Consider the following 18,439-nt stretch of genomic DNA (forward strand, 5'->3'; position numbering starts at 1 on the left):
GAGGAGATTTGTCCGAGGTCTGGGGGGGGTATCAGATGCCCAAAACATGGCTGTCTGATTTTGTGATTATATCTGCTGCCGGTATATATTAATTGGTTTGAGAAATAAATGGGGTTTCATGACAAGGATTGCATTTCTGAGAAAAATCTAAAGACTGTAGAGTAATTTACATTCAACAGAATGAAGAGCTAGTTAGTTTTGCTGCAGATGACCATGTGACTGGACAGTACTCTAGGTGTGACAGGACCAAAGATTGAATCACCTGGCAAAAAGAGTGGCGGATGGTAAATATGAGCATTTTCTTGTCACAGCGATACATTAATGTTGTCTATATGATCAAACCAGCATAGCGATGAGTCCAATGTGATGCCAAGTAGTTTGGTCTTTTTCACATGTTCATCCGTTGACAAGTTTAATTGCGGGTCACCAACACAAATATTTCTAGGGCCAAACACAATACTTTGGTCTTGGAAATGTTTGACACCAATTTGTTCTTCGCAACCCACTCAGACACAGTTCTTTATTCATTGTTCAGTACATCAGTTAACTCATTATGTGCTGATGCAGCACTATACATTGTAGAGTCATCAGCACACATAACAACACTTCTTAAATCATTAGTACTACATACGGTAAATCATTAGTATTACATACGGTAAATCATTAGTACTACATACGGTAAATCATTAGTATTACATACGGTAAATCATTAGTATTACATACGGTAAATCATTAGTATTACATACGGTAAATCATTAGTATTACATACGGTAAATCATTAGTATTACATACGGTAAATCATTAGTATTACATACGGTAAATCATTAGTATTACATACGGTAAATCATTAGTATTACATATGGTAAATCATTAGTATTACATACTGTAAATCATTAGTATTACATACGGTAAATCATTAGTATTACATACGGTAAATCATTAGTATTACATACTGTAAATCATTAGTATTACATACGGTAAATCATTAGTATTACATACGGTAAATCATTAGTAGTACATACGGTAAATCATTAGTATTACATACGGTAAATCATTAGTATTACATACGGTAAATCATTAGTATTACATACGGTAAATCATTAGTATTACATACGGTAAATCATTAGTACTACATACGGTAAATCATTAGTATTACATACGGTAAATCATTAGTATTACATATGGTAAATCATTAGTATTACATACTGTAAATCATTAGTATTACATACGGTAAATCATTAGTATTACATACGGTAAATCATTAGTATTACATACGGTAAATCAATAGTATTACATACGGTAAATCATTAGTACTACATACGGTAAATCATTAGTATTACATACGGTAAATCATCAGTATTACATATGGTAAATCATTAGTACTACATACTGTAAATCATTAGTACTACATATGGTAAATCATTAGTATTACATATGGTAAATCATTAGTAAAAATTTTGTAGAGGAGGGGGCCTAGGCAGCTGCCTTGCGGAATCCCTCAGCTTAGATACTGCAGTCTGAGAAGATTCCAATAAGGAAAACTCGGACTTCTCTTGGATAGGAAATAAAATATAGAATAATAGGGCCGTGTGTGTGTGTGTGTGTGTGTGTGTGTGTGTGTGTGTGTGTGTGTGTGTGCGTGTGCGTGCGTGTGAGAGTGCGCGTCTTCTTTGTAAATTCCTGTGATAGATAATAGCCTCAAACTACTTCTCTGGGTCCCATATGACCATGTCTGCATATCGTGACCAGGAACAAGGCTGCTGTTCTGATAGATACCAGCCTCAAACTACACCCATGCATAAAAATGTATTCATGCATGACTGTAAGTCGCTTTAGATAAAATCGTCTGCTAAATGTTATATATTATATTATATTTCACTAAAACATTTCTAGGATGGCCCAACCTCTTTCCCTCTTGGGTGCATAGTCAATATTGGACCTGACCTCAACTTCTCCCAAAATGCTGTGCTGCAGGATGACACACACTCTAAAGTGCAGTCACAGCAACAAAACATTGGTAGGGTCTTTTAAAAACAGTTTTTATTTATTGATACTTCAGTTACTTTTCCCAAATTCCTTTTTCTTGCTTTAGTTTTTCCTCCACTTTTCTAATAAAAAAATTTAAAAAAGATTTGTGTTCACAACAACGCTTAAACCACATCAGGGCATAACTTTTGAGGTCTGGGAAAAATCTAAGAAACTTGATTAATCTAATTTAATCGCCCATTAATTTAGTGATAGTGCCCTGCACTGTTGTTTGGTTAGCAGGTTTTCTGTAGTGTAGTAAGTGAACATATGATGTGATTCGGCCGCCAATGAAATGGGTGCAGTAAAAGGCATATCAAGAAGCTGATTAAACAGCATGATCATTACACATGTGCACCTTGTGTAGGGGACAACAAGGCCACTCTAAAATGTGCAGTTTTGTCACACAACACAATGCCACAGATATCTCAAGTTTTGAGGGAGTGTGGAATTAGCATGCTGACTGCAGGAATGTCCACCAGAGCTGTTGCCAGAGAATTGAATGTTCATTTCTCTACCATAAGCCGCCTCCAACGTCATTTTAGAGAATTTGGCAGTACGTCCAACTGGCCTCACAACCGCAGACCACGTGTAACCACGCCAGCCCAGGACCTCCACATCCGGCTTCTTGACCTGCGGGATCGTCTGAGACCAGCCACCAATTCCGTCCTCACCAGGGTCTTGGCCTGACTGCAGTTCGGCGTCGTAACCGGCTTCAGTGGGAAAATGCTCACCTTTGATGGCCACTGTCACGCTGAAGAAGTGTGCTCTTCAAGGATGAATCCTGGTTTCAACTGTACCGGGCAGATGGCAGACACGTAAAGAGAGTGCCCCATGGTGGCGGTGGGGTTATGGTATGGGCAGGCATAAGCTACGGACAACGAACACAATTGCATTTTATCGATGGCAGTTTGAATACAGAGATACGGTGACGAGATCCTGAGGCCCATTGTGGTGCCATTCATCCGCTGCCATCACCTCATGTTTCAGCATCATAATGCACAACCTCATGTCACAAGGATCTGTCCACTATTCCTGGAAGCTGAAAATATCCCAGCTTCCACGGCTTGCATACTCACCAGACATGTCACCCATTGAGGCAAATGGTGGTCACACCAGATACTGACTGGTTTTCTGATCCATACCCCTACCTTTTTTTTAAAGGTATCTGTGACCAACAGATGCATATCTGTATTCCCAGTCATGTGAAATCCATAGGTTTGGGCATAATGCATTTATTTCAATTGACTGATTTCCTTATGTGAACTGTAACACAGTAAAATCTTAGAAATGTTGCATTGTTGCATGACACTGCTGAGTATTTCCTACAATACTTTTACTGCAGCACCCAGAATAGTTCTTGATCTAAGCCAATATTTATTCAATTTCCAGTGATTCACATTGGGGACATTTATTTGACCTTTAATGCAAATGTCACTTAAATATGATTCGAACCAGGATCTCTAGTGGCACAGCTAGCACTGCGATGCAGTGCCTTAGACCACTGCGCCACTCGGGAGTATAAAGTTATGTTATACATGAATACATAACATAGCCTAAGTGTCAGATGAAATGTTTGAATGGATCCCAGTTCGTCCTGGTGACAGTGAAGAAAAAAGAGACTTTGACCAGATATTCTCTGTGCAGTAAATAATTACACTGTCTTGTCTGAATCCATGTTTACCTCCCTGTGGACTTTGTCTACAGTTACAACAAAGCACAGTGATCAGGGGGAGGGAGTTTAGTTCAGGGCTCTGGTGGCTTTAATAGTCATGGGTTAATGTATAAATCGTTCATCTATTATACAGTTGAAGTCTGAAGTTTACATACACCTTAGCCAAATACATTTAAATTCAGTTTTTCACAATTCCTGACATTTAATCCTAGTAAAAATTCCCTGTCTTAGGTCAGTTAGGATCACCACTTTATTTTAAGAATGTGAAATGTCAGAATAATAGTAGAGAGAATGATTTATTTCAGCTTTTATTTATTTATTCACATTCCCAGTGGGTCAGAAGTTTACATACACTCAATTAGTATTTGGTAGCATTGCCTTTAAATTGTTTAACTTGGGTCAAACGTTTCGGGTAGCCTTCCACAAGCTTCCCACATTAAGTTGGGTGAATTTTGGCCCATTCCTCCTGACAGAGCTGGTGTAACTGAATCAGGTTTGTAGGCCTCCTTGCTCGCACACACTTTTTCAGTTCAGCCCACAAATGTTCAATAGGATGGCCACTCCAATACCTTGACTTTGTTGTCCTTAAGCCATTTTGCCACGACTTTGGAAGTATGCTTGGGGTCATTGTCCATTTGGAAGACCCATTTGCGACCAAGCTTTAACTTCCTGACTGATGTCTTGAGATGTTGCTTCAATATATCCACATAATTTTCCTTCCTCATGATGCCATCTATTTTGTGAAGTGCACCAGTCCCTCCTGCAGCAAAGCACCCCCACAGCATGATGCTGCCACCCCGTGCTTCACGGTTGGGATGGTGTTCTTCAGCTTGCAAGCCATCCCCTTTTTCCTCCAAACATAACGATGGTCATTATGGCCAAACAGTTATATTTTTGATTCATCAGACCAGAGGACATTTCTCCAAAAAATACGATCTTTGTCCCCATGTGCAGTTGCAAACCGTAGTCTGGCTTTTTTATGGCGGTTTTGGAGCAGTGGCTTCTTCTTTGCTGAGCGGCCTTGCAGGTTATGTCGATATAGGACTTGTTTTACTATGGATATAGATACTTTTGTACCTTTTTCCTCCAGCATCTTCACAAGGTCCTTTGCTGTTTTTCTGGGATTGATTTGCACCTTTCACACCAAAGTACGTTCATCTCTAGGAGACAGAACGCGTCTCCTTCCTGAGCGATATGACGGCTGCGTGGTCCCATGGTGTTTATACTTGCGTACTATTGTTTGTACAGATGAACGTGGTACCTTCAGGCATTTGGAAATTGATCCCAAGGATGAACCAGACTTGTGGAGGACTACAATTATTTTTCTGAGGTCTTGGCTGATTTATTTTGATTTTCCCATGATGTCAAGCAAAGTGGCACTGTGTTTGAAGGTAGGCCTTGAAATACATCCACAGGTCCACCTCCAATTGACTCAAATGATGTCAATTAGCCTATCGGAAGCTTCTAAAGCCATGACATAATTTTCTGGAATTTTCCATGCTGTTTAAAGGCGCAGTCAATTTAGTGTATGTAAACTTCTGACTGTGGGAGTGTGCAAAAACTCAATTTTCCCTTGCACTCCTTCTAAACAACAACATTAAAAAAAAACTTTAGCAATGGGTAAAGTCTACAAAACGTAATCCACTCTGTTCGTAACAGATTCTAGTTTTGGGAACAGAAAACTGTATTGAGATCAAATGTTTAATCGACGGGAAAATTAGCAGAATGTCTGCTAAAATACATCTGGCTACTTCTTCTCCCACTGGGCTTCCTCTCATCACCATTATTTGGTGGTTGGTGGAAACGCCAACCGGACACTTCAGATTTATACATCCGGTGAAACATCTGGCTCATTGTTCTATCTGTGAGGTAGACATCTCTTTTGGAACCCAATTGTCTTAAAGGGACATCGTCCTATTTTGTGAAACATCTCATTGTTCTATCTGTGGCTACACAGTATGTTAGCTGTTCCTATCTGATTTAGCCCTGTGCTAACCTGCACAGCTGGCCATGATTATATCCGGTTAAAATTCCATATCAGCCAATTAAAATCATTGACGTAGTTGGACGTGATCCAACACTTGTTCATGAAAGTGTCCTTAACAGAAGTCCAAACAGCAGGTTCTGATACTCAAAGCAACTAGCATCTATTTTACTGGCTGGGCAGATAGCTCTCTGTGTAGAGTGTCTATAGCGCCACGTAGTTGTCGCAGATTGTTGTAAGGGTTTCGAATTTCACATTCGTTTTTTCCCCCCTTTGAAATGTAGAATGACGTGTATTGTGTTAGTGTGTCGGGAAGAGAAACGCAGCCCAAAACCTTGTAAATGAAGATTAAGAATACATTTAAAAGAGGAGCTTCTTGTTGGCGTCCCTCTTGCAGACCAACACATAACGCTTCGATCACACCGACAGCGTCATTGCGTTTTCGGTACACCATAAGTACATTCATTTCCAATGGAACGCTGCGTTCGCCGTGCAGCATTGTGTTGCAGAGGCAGTTGCAGTGCGTTCTGTGGGGTGCACACGTTGGATTTATCGAACGTGTCACTCAAACTGTATGCGTAGACGGCTTGACAGAAATGGTAGCAGAAGGTGAATGTTGAACTTTTCTCGCACACATCCAGATGATGCTGCGTACCATTTTGTGCAATGACGGTGTAGGTCTTATCGAAGCTACAGGCTAATGGTCGCTACTATAGGCCATATTACATAGACCTGTAGGCTACATTTACATTGTTTTATAATAATTCATAATTATAATAATCATCCACTTTATTATTATAATCATCCACTTCGTCACATATGTGTATTTTTGAATCAAGCATCGAGGACCAGCAGTGAACAGTGTTTTCCTTAACAAAAAAGCTTGACGCGAAGGGGAGCTCGAACCCACAGTTAATGTGCACTCATTTTAGTGTCTACCACTTTAGCAGTGTGTGCCACCAGGAAGCAGGGATGATGGTACGTGACTGCTATTTGACCAGTCCATAAGGCTTGTAGAAATGTGTTTTCTACGGTGTACGATAAACCTAAATGTTGTATAGACCTCCTTTCTATTTTTTTTTCTCCATAAAAGCACATGGATGTGTGTGAAACGGATGAGCAAAAACCTGGGATTTTGTCATATATGCAAAAAAATGTGCATTTTGAATTTTGTCTAAAGTAAGTAGCTAGTAGCCTGGTTTGGCATTCCACACTTGAGACAGACCAAGCGGAACAAAAGTAAACCTTGAATTTGGAGGTTTAAAATATTATTCTGGTGGCCAATTTTGACCTATTTTAAGAAATGCAATTGGTTGGTGGAGCTAAAGTCTAAGATCTCTGATAGGCTGATGCAGAATTTGTTACAGGATATAATCACTGCCACCTGCTCAGGTTAGCGTAGGGCTAAATGTGCCAGGTTATGTAATGGGAACAGCTAACGTTTAACGTTTGATCACACGCAACTACGTCAACAATTTTTAATTGACTGATGCGCATTTTGAGACAGGGGAAAAAGTTAAAACGTAAACTTTTTCTAATGTTCGCAAGTATGGCCCGGTCATGTCCGAAATCAGAATCAGATAGGTTTCCTGAAAATAACATGGTCACTGTGGTAGAAAGTTTATTTGATTGGCGATTTTCCGTATTTATCAGAGTCCCATCAAGTAGCCTGATTTAAGATGTTTCCATGTAAACAGGATTATAATCATTCTAGCAAAGTATGTCAAAGTTTTAATTTAACTATTAATAATAATCATATTATTGTGTGCATGTAACCATACTCACTGATCTGGAAGAACTGACCAGGTGAGAGGCAGTCTAATGATGATCTTCCGCGATGTTGTTTTCACCTGTCAACTCTTTTGCCTAAGGTTTACTGTTTCGAAGCTGGCCTTGAGTAAAGATCACATTTTTAAACCTGCCTGTCACAATGAAAGTGTTAGTCATTGTGACAGGCAGGTTTAAAAAAGTAGCCTAACTTAGTCATTGTGACAGGCAGGTTTAAAAAGGTAGCCTAACTTAGTCATTGTGACAGGCAGGTTTAAAAAGGTAGCCTAACTTAGTCATTGTGACAGGCAGGTTTAAAAAGGTAGCCTAACTTAGTCATTGTGACAGGCAGGTTTAAAAAGGTAGCCTAACTTAGTCATTGTGACAGGCAGGTTTAAAAGGTAGCCTAACTTAGTCATTGTGACAGGCAGGTTTAAAAGGTAGCCTAACTTAGTCATTGTGACAGGCAGGTTTAAAAGGTAGCCTAACTTAGTCATTGTGACAGGCAGGTTTAAAAGGTAGCCTAACTTAGTCATTGTGACAGGCAGGTTTAAAAGGTAGCCTAACTTAGTCATTGTGACAGGCAGGTTTAAAAAGGTAGCCTAACTTAGTCATTGTGACAGGCAGGTTTAAAAAGGTAGCCTACCTTAGTCATTGTGACAGGCAGGTTTAAAACGTAGCCTAACTTAGTCATTGTGACAGGCAGGTTTAAAAGGTAGCCTAACTTAGTCATTGTGACAGGCAGGTTTAAAAAGGTAGCCTACCTTAGTCATTGTGACAGGCAGGTTTAAAAGGTAGCCTTGGGCAGTCAACTATTTTCCATTCAGCGTAGATCGATGTGAGGAGGTTTCAGCTAAACGCTTTCATTTGTTTCATCCAGTACCTGGTTGCCAGGGATGACCTCTCCCCAGAAGGCAGTGTCTACAAAACACTGTCCCGGCGCTGACGCCCTCCTCTCATGGTCGTTATCCAGGATGGTGGTTGGAGGGATGCTGTTGCTATGGGGATAGGAATGCCATAAGCATATGTTTTATGTTTTTTTTTTTCTTGTTTTTTTTTCGGGGGGAATGGATCAGCTTAATATTGCAGATAGATTGTAATCTTCTATCAATGTAATTGTCTGCATCACTTTCAATCCCTCATGTTTTTTATATATATATTCCCCTTTATTACTTTTCAACCCCACCATCCTTTCCCTACTTGGAGTAAATTAGTGAACAACAATGCCCAGGCCTCTACTTCCGGTCTATACTTACTATCTACACCTTATGGACAGAGTTAATTTTACAATAATTATATTATATATATATATATATATATATATATATATATATTTTTTTTTTGCTCCTGAACTTCTTCTACTCTCAACCTCTCCGATCATTTCCATGATGTCCATCCGGTTTGCTTCTATATGCCATATCTTTCTAACTGTGCTCTTTCCCAAAAGCTCCCAACATACAACCTATATACTTATTATGGACACAGTATGCTTACATTATTAGCTATCTTTGTTATTATTTGTTGTTATTTGTTATTAGTCCCATCCTTCAACTCCATTCAACACCTCCCATCTACAGTGGGGAGAACAACTATTTGATACACTGCCGATTTTGCAGGTTTTCCTACTTACAAAGCATGTAGAGGTCTGTAATTTTTATCATAGGTACACTTCAACAAAAATCCAGAAAATCACATTGTATGATTTTTAAGTAATTCATTTGCATTTTATTGCATGACATAAGTATTTGATCACCTACCAACCAGTAAGAATTCCGGCTCTCACAGACGTGTTAGTTTTTCTTTAAGAAGCCCTCCTGTTCTCCACTCATTACCTGTATTAACTGCACCTGTTTGAACTCGTTACCTGTATAAAAGACACCTGTCCACACACTTAATCAAACAGACTCCAACCTCTCCACAATGGCCAAGACCAGAGAGCTGTGTAAGGACATCAGGGATAAAATTGTAGACCTGCACAAGGCTGGGATGGGCTACAGGACAATAGGCAAGCAGCTTGGTGAGAAGGTAACAACTGTTGGCGCAATTATTAGAAAATGGAAGAAGTTCAAGATGACGGTCAATCACCCTTGGTATGGGGCTCCATGCAAGATCTCACCTCGTGGGGCATCAATGATCATGAAGAAGGTGAGGGATCAGCCCAGAACTACACGGCAGGACCTGGTCAATAACCTGAAGAGAGCTGGGACCACAGTCTCAAAGAAAACCATTAGTAACACACCATGCCGTCATGGATTAAAATCCTGCAGCGCACGCAAGGTCCCCCTGCTTAAGCCAGCGCATATCCAGGCCCGTCTGAAGTTGCCAATGACCATCTGGATGATCCATAGGAGGAATGGGAGAAGGTCATGTGGTCTGATGAGACAAAAATATAGCTTTTTGGTCTAAACTCCACTCGCCGTGTTTGGAGGAAGAAGAAGGATGAGTACAACCCCAAGAACACCATCCCAACCGTGAAGCATGGAGGTGGAAACATCATTCTTTGGGGATGCTTTTCTGAAAAGGGGACAGGACGACTGCACCGTATTGAGGGGAGGATGGATGGGGCCATGTATTGCGAGATCTTGGCCAACAACCTCCTTTCCTCAGTAAGAGCATTGAAGATGGGTCGTGGCTGGGTCTTCCAGCATGACAACGACCCGAAACACACAGCCAGGGCAACTAAGGAGTGGCTCCGTAAGAAGCATCTCAAGGTCCTGGAGTGGCCTAGCCAGTCTCCAGACCTGAACCCAATAGTAAATCTTTGGAGGGAGGTGAAAGTCTGTATTGCCCAGCGACAGCCCCGAAACCTGAAGGATCTGGAGAAGGTCTTTATGGAGGAGTGGGCCAAAATCCCTGCTGCAGTGTGTGCAAACCTGGTCAAGACCTACAGGAAACGTATGATCTCTGTAATTGCAAACAAAGGTTTCTGTACCAAATATTAAGTTCTGCTTTTCTGATGTATCAAATACTTATGTCATGCAATAAAATGCAAATGAATTACTTAAAAATCATACAATGTGATTTTCTGGATTTTTGTTTTAGATTCCGTCTCTCACAGTTGAAGTGTACCTATGATAAAAATTACAGATCTCTACATGCTTTGTAAGTAGGAAAACCTGCAAAATCGGCAGTGTATCAAATACTTGTTCTCCCCACTGTATCTCTTAACACCATCCATATAGGATTTCTATTTGCCATATATATTCCAACCGTACTGTGATGTTTTACAAAAGTTCTGAAATCTTTCTATTCTCATTGCTTCTACAGATTGTGAATTAAAAATACACATTTTTGCTAAAAGTATTATTATATTATTGATTGATTGACTATGACTTTTCAGATCACCCAGTAATGCTATCTGCAAGGTTAGTTCCAGGTAAATATTGCAATCCTTTAGCCATTCCTGGACCTGTGTCCAAAAACAAGCTACAAATGGACAGAACCAAAACAAATGATCTAATGATTCTGTCTCTTCACAGCAAAATCTGCAGAGCCGGGAAGATTGTATCCCCCATATAAATAACATTCTATTGGTAGCAAGAATTTTATATAATAATTTAAATTGAAAGATTCTAATTTTTGAATCCGGTGTCGTTTTGCATGTCAGTTCATAAACACTATGCCATGGGATCGGTACGTCAAAGATCTTTTCCCAACTATTTTGCAATCTATATGGGACGGCTGTCAATCCTTTGGTCCTTAAGTGAAACTGATATGCTTTTTTATTTATCACAGTTTTCCTTAACCAATTATGTTCTTTAATGCAAGGCCGACAGACAAGTTCCTTACTTTCTCCCCCTTCTACTTTCCTCTTCCACTTTTACGGTAAGGCTGCAATTATTTGGTTGTAATTTTGGGTAGAGCAGACATTTCCATATGTTTTATGTTGCTGTTTTTAATTTTTTTACACTTTTTTGTTTAACACAAAATATACAGATCCAATGTATTCATTCCCCTTGACTTATTCCACATGTTGTTGTTACGGCCTGAATTCAAAATGGATTAAATAGATGTTTTTCTCACCCATCTACACACAATACCCCATAATGACTCTTGTGTAGATTTAGCCTTGTGTTTTAGGTTATTGTCCTGCTGAAAGGTGAATTAATATCCCAGTGTCTGAAGCAGACAGAAGGAGATTTTCCTCTAGGATTTTGTCTGTGCTTAGTTCCATTCCGTTTATTTTTTATCCTGAAAAACTCCCCAGTCCTTAACAATTACAAGCATACCCATAACATGATGCAGCCAACACCATGCTTGAAAATATGGAGTGTGGTACTCAGTGATGTGTCGTGTTGGATTTGCCCCAAACATAACACTTTGAATTCAGGACAAAAGGTTAATTGCTTTGCCAGTTTTTTTGCTCTTTTACTTTTGTGCCTTGTTGCAAACAGGATGCATGTTTTAGAATATTTTTATCTTCCTTCTTTTCACTTTGTCAATTAGGTTAGTATTGTGGAGTAACTACAATGTTGTTGAGCCATCCTCAGTTTTCTCCTATCACAGCCATTAAACTCTAACTGTTTTAAAATCACCAATGGCCTCATGGTGAAATCCCTGAGGGGTTTCCTTCCTCTCCGGCAACTGAGTTAGGAAGGACGCCTGTATCTTTGTAGTGACTGGGTATTGATACACCATCCAAAGTGTAATTAATAACTTCACAATGCTCAAAGGGATATTCAATGTCTGCTTTTTTTTTAAATCTACCAATAGGTGCCCTTCTTTTAGCGAGGCATTGGGAAAACCTCCCTGGTCTTTGTGGTTGAATCTGTGTTTGAAATTCTCTGCTCGACTGAGGGACCTTACAGATACTTGTATGTGTGGGGTACAGAGATGAGGTAGTCATTAAAAAATCATGTTAAACACTATTATTGCACACAGAGTGAGTCCATGCAACTTATTATGTGACTTGTTAAGCACATTTTTACACCTGACCTTACTTAGGCTTGCCATAACAAAGGGGTTGAATACTTATTGACTCAAGACATTTCAGCTTAAATAAAAACATTTAAAAAAACATTATTCCACTTAGACATTATGGGGTATTGTTTGTAGAAGATGACAAAACATCTCAATTTAATCCATTTGAAATTCAGATTGTAACATTTACATTTACATTTACATCATTTAGCAGACGCTCTTATCCAGAGCGACTTACAGTTAGTGATTCACCTTATAGCCAGTGGGATCACCACTTTACAATGTATATATATATATATATATATATATATATTATTATTATTTTTTGGGTGGGGGGTAAGGGGGGGTAGAATGATTACTTTATCCTATCCCAGGTATTCCTTAAAGAGGTGGGGTTTCAAATGTCTCCGGAAGGTGGTGAGTGACTCCGCTGTCCTGGCGTCGTGAGGGAGCTTGTTCCACCATTGGGGTGCCAGAGCAGCGAACAGTTTTGACTGGGCTGAGCGGGAACTATGCTTCCGCAGAGGTAGGGGAGCCAGCAGGCCAGAGGTGGATGAACGCAATGCCCTCGTTTGGGTGTAGGGACTGATCAGAGCCTGAAGGTACGGAGGTGCCGTTCCCCTCACAGCTCCGTAGGCAAGCACCATGGTCTTGTAGCAGATGCGAGCTTCAACTGGAAGCCAGTGGAGTGTGCGGAGGAGCGGGGTGACGTGAGAGAACTTGGGAAGGTTGAACACCAGACGGGCTGCGGCATTCTGGATGAGTTGTAGGGGTTTAATGGCACAGGCAGGGAGCCCAGCCAACAGCGAGTTGCAGTAATCCAGACGGGAGATGACAAGTGCCTGGATTAGGACCTGTGCCGCTTCCTGTGTAAGGCAGGGTCGTACTCTCCGAATGTTGTAGAGCATGAATCTACAGGATCGGGTCACCGCCTTGATGTTAGCGGAGAACGACATGGTGTTGTCCAGGGTCACGCCAAGACTCTTCGCACTCTGGGAGGAGGACACAACGGAGTTGTCAACCGTGATGGCGAGATCATGGAACAGGCAGTCCTTCCCCGGGAGGAAGAGCAGCTCCGTCTTGCCAAGGTTCAGCTTGAGGTGGTGATCCGTCATCCATACTGATATGTCTGCCAGACATGCAGAGATGCGATTCGCCACCTGGTTATCAGAAGGGTAAAAGGAGAAGATTAGTTGTGTGTCGTCAGCGTAGCAATGATAGGAGAGGCCATGTGAGGATATGACAGAGCCAAGTGACTTGGTGTATAGCGAGAATAGGAGAGGGCCTAGAACAGAGCCCTGGGGGACACCAGTGGTGAGAGCACGTGGTGCGGAGACAGCTTCTCGCCACGCCACTTGGTAGGAGCGACCGGTCAGGTAGGACGCAATCCAAGAGTGAGCCGCGCCGGAGATGCCCAGCTCGGAGAGGGTGGAGAGGAGGATCTGATGGTTCACAGTATCAAAGGCAGCAGACAGGTCTAGAAGGACAAGAGCAGAGGAGAGAGAGTTAGCTTTAGCAGTGCGGAGAGCCTCCGTGACACAGAGAAGAGCAGTCTCAGTTGAATGACCAGTCTTGAAACCTGACTGGTTTGGATCAAGAAGGTCGTTCTGAGAGAGATAGCAAGAGAGTTGGCTAAAGACGGCACGCTCAATAGTTTTGGAGAGAAAAGAAAGAAGGGATACTGGTCTGTAGTTGTTGACATCAGAGGGATCGAGTGTTGGTTTTTTGAGAAGGGGTGCAACTCTCGCTCTCTTGAAGACGGAAGGGACATAGCCAGCGGTCAAGGATGAGTTGATCAGGTGAGGTAAGGGAGAAGGACACCGGAGATGGTCTGGAGAAGAGAGGAGGGGATAGGGTCAAGCGGGCAGGTTGTTGGGCGGCCTGCCGTCACAAGTCGCTAGATTTTATCTGGAGAGAGAGGGGAGAAAGAAGTCAAAGCACAGGGTAGGGCAGTGTGAGCAGGACCAGCAGTGTCATTTGACTTAACAAACGAGGATCGGATGTCGTCAACCTTCTTTTCAAAATGATTGACGAAGTCATCCACAGAGAGGGAGGAGGGGGGGGGAGGATTCAGCAGGGAGGAGAATGTGGCAAAGAGCTTCCTAGGGTTAGAGGCAGATGCTTGGAAGTGGCCTTAGCAGCAGAAACAGATGAAGAAAATGTAGAGAGTAGGGAGTGAAAAGATGCCAGGTCCGCAGGGAGTCTAGTTTTCTTCCATTTCCGCTCAGCTGCCCGGAGCTCTGTTCTGTGAGCTCGCAATGAGTCATCAAGCCACGGAGCTGGAGGGGAGGACCGAGCTGGCCGGGAGGATAGGTGACATAAAAAAAATTGGAAAACGTCAAGGGGTGTGAATACTTCCAGAAGGCACTGTATCATATTTGGTCATATCAGCATACTGAATTCCTGAGTATACTGTACTGTCTGCATTCATTTGGGACTTTCTTTAATAAATGTGAGTGATACAGTAGCCCTATGTAAAATAAATCATAAAAAATATTACCAATGATTATTAATGATATATTATATGAATTATTAATATCGTTTTACACCGTGAGTTTGAAACTGAAACCAGGATGCCACAGGAGTAGCCTAACTCAGTCATTGTGACAGGCATGTAGCGGTGTTGTTAGAGAGGGGTTAAGATAAAGATGTTTGTTCGGGTGCCAGGCCTCCCGAGCGGCGCAGTGGTCTAAGGCACTGCATCGCAGTGCTAGCTGTGCCACTAGAGATCCTGGTTCGAATCCAGGCTCTGTCGTAGCCGGCCGCGACCGGGAGACCCATGGGGCGACGCACAATTGGCCCAGCGTCGTCCAGGGTAGGGGAGGGAATGGCCGGCAGGGATGTAGCTCAGTTGGTAGAGCATGGCGTTTGTAACGCCAGGGTTGTGGGTTCGATTCCCACGGGGGGCAGTATAAAAATATAAAATATGCACTCACTAACTGTAAGTCGCTCTGGATAAGAGCGTCTGCTAGATGACTAAAATGTAAATGTATTACAGCACAGGGGTAACCCAGCCAATAGCACCTCATGCAAGAATAATGGCAGAGCAATTCAAAGGCAATTTCATAGAAAAAATGGACAAGAAAGAACCCAGTCATAAACCTTAGAGAATTTGCAATATTCTGTATTACTTCCCAGTGGAGGAATGAATGGGTTTTGGGCAAATCCATAGACAAAACAAAGAAGTCTTAAAATATTCTCGGCCAAATGTCAATTGTCCCACACAAAACCGACGCGTCAACCGAGAGCTCCCACACAGAGCCGGAAGAGCTATCTTTAACTTCTTCTTCCTGACTGTTGATGCACTCTTAAAGTGGCAGCGCACGGTGAAGGCTCCGTGAAGGATTTCACAGGCAGGTTTAAAAAAGTAGCCTAACTTAGTCATTGTGACAGGCAGGTTAAAAAGGTAGCCTGCCTAAGGTCACAATGACTAACTTATTCATTCTGACAGGCATGGTTTAAAAAAAGTAGCCTAACTTAGTCATTGTGACAGGCATGGTTTAAAAATGTGATCTGTACTCAAGGCCAGCTTTGAAAGAGTAAACCTTAGGCAATCTGTTTACCCTTCTTTCCCCATATCCCCTATCTCCAACCCCTAACACCTGTAGGTGGATTATGTGGGAAAGGGGACTCAGTCAGCCTCAATCACTCATTAACCCTACCCCTTTGGCCCTAACTCCTCAATGTTTGCCGATCTGAAAGGGTCTGGTCTGGTATAACCGGAGAAGCTTCCACCAACAGGGGCACATGCCCCCCCCTCAGGATATCAATTAAGTTATAGTAGCTTGTCTAATTATCTTTAGCTGGCATGTCTGTTGGCAACGTCGGTAGACTTTAGAAATGTCTTTAGAAAAGCAATAACTAAAATGTACATTCCTTTCAATATTTTTACCCAGATTTGAGCAGAGATGCAGAGAAGGATATTTAGTTTATTTAATAAAGAACCCCCAGTCAGGAGGATATGGTCTGATCAAAAGCTATGCTTAGATACGCAGAACAATACACATATTATTTTACATTGAACTAAGCATAATGATTATGGCTCTAGATTGCAGGAAAAGGCTGATTCAGGTGTTTCAGTTTATGGAAGGGGGGCATAGCCCCCTCCGGACAAACCCCCCGAGCCATCCTCACGTACTTTGTGCTCCCTCAGATTTTGGGGGTGCATGACACCCCTGTCCACCGTATTGCCTCTACCTTACAGATCTGTAAACATTGAAGGGTTAGGGCCAATGGGAAGGGGTAGGGAGCGAATTGGGACAGGCTGTTTCATGTTCTTACAGAGGCAATGTCCACTATTTACATAAAAAAATAAAATAAAAAACATTCTTAGTCATTTTAGCAGACGCTCTTATCCAGAGCGACTTACAGGAGCAATTAGGGTTAAGTGCCTTGCTCAAGGGCACATCGACAGATTCTTCCACCTAGTCGGCTTGGGGATTAGAACCAGCGACCTTTCGTTTACTGGCACAATGCTCTTAACCACTAAGCTACCTGCCATCACAGCAACAAATGTATATTATAGATATATTCATACACGTTATAGCGCCTCTCCTACAGAGCAATGCTACATCAGTAATGCTATGTTAGAGATAGTTATACAAATGTTATTACAGTGTAATTTGGTTCAGATGAATGATTGAGGATTTATGAAAAGAACCTCTGCAATAGGCTATGTATTCTTCACGTGGCACAGTATAGCCCTAGATTGAACTAGGACTACAAATGGCTGACGTATGAGTACACACGCTGAATGGCAAAATCAGTACATTTTTCTCTCCAACAGGGGGAGTATGTTGTGTGTGTGTGAGCCACGGAACCAGAGAGCCGTACAGAGCCTGCCTCACTCACAGCCAGCGGCAGCAGCAGGCCGTATCCCAGTGCCACACAGAACCCAACCTACTCCTCCCTGCACTCACTGTCGACCCAGGCTCCATTACTGTTGGACTTACTATAGGCTAGTGTAAAGAGAATAATGAAACTCCTTTTAGGTCTGGGATGTGTAGATATTTAGTGGTTCGGTGGACTATTGAGAAGGCACCTCCCCCAAGGCGAGCGAAGATAGTGGTTATGGTCAATGATAAAGGTTTGTTGCCCTCTCCTATGGTCAGTACAGAAAATGAACCCACTAGTGTTGTGTATAAAGCAACTTTTAGGTTTTACATTTAGCTAATCAAGTGTATATATGTGACCGACCGGCTCAAATCGGTCTTTTGTAGCAAAATTTGAAAATGTGTTTTTTACATTGGATAAAAGTTAAGACTCAGAGCTACAAAATGTTATATCATACACTACAGGTGAGGAACAATGTGAAAGTAATTTTGCTTTGAAAGTTGATAAACATGTAAACTCACTTTTGAGAAAATGGCCTTTGAATGTTTTGGTACACCTAGTGGAGAGCCCTTCTTTGTCTCCACCCATTCAGCATCGTTCACACCTTCTTAAGCTTTAGCCCCACCCATCTCTTTAAGGATTGATCCGAGCGTTTTGTCCTAACAACAGAAGTCAAGCACCCAAGATAACTTGCTAGCTACTTCCAGACACAAATCCCAGAACAGCTCACTGAACATTACTCGCCCTAGCAGAGCTGGTTAGGCTGTTATGTTATCCAGAGCGTTGGTGACTGCAACTGTGCTGTCAGATTGTCCGTTCATAAATTCAAAACGTGTCGCTCTCGGAGCTTTCAGAGCGCACGCCAGTCACTCTGGCCAATGACTAGGGTTTGATCCGAACGTTCTGACCTCACAACGGCAGTCAAGAACCCAAGCTAACTGGCTAACATTGGCTAGCTTGCAAGCTACTTCCAGACACATAATGAGAGAACATTCTTTCCTCTTTAAGGAATACCTGGGATAGGATAAAGTAATCCTTCTACATTAGGCTGTAGCTAGCCAAGCAAATGTCTCTTTCTGTCAAAATTAGAAATGTGTAATATCTGAAAATGTAGCTAGTTAGACTATTTTTTGGTTTTCTCTCCTAGCTACCTTAAGATGAATGCACTTACTGTAATTCACCCAGACAGGAGCATCTGCTGCATGAATACAGTGGGGAGAACAAGTATTTGATAC

At 41.8% G+C, this 18,439-nt stretch overlaps 1 non-coding gene across 1 annotated transcript; it reads left to right on the forward strand.

Moving 5' to 3' along the window:
• The first annotated feature begins 15,201 nt into the window (after positions 1–15,201).
• On the forward strand, positions 15,202–15,280 carry trnat-ugu. The gene has a single exon. It is a non-coding gene; the product is annotated as a tRNA-Thr (tRNA).
• Positions 15,281–18,439: the final 3,159 nt, after the last annotated feature.

This window comes from Coregonus clupeaformis, chromosome 11 (genome assembly GCF_020615455.1).
Source record: "Coregonus clupeaformis isolate EN_2021a chromosome 11, ASM2061545v1, whole genome shotgun sequence".
Classification (NCBI taxonomy): domain Eukaryota; kingdom Metazoa; phylum Chordata; class Actinopteri; order Salmoniformes; family Salmonidae; genus Coregonus; species Coregonus clupeaformis.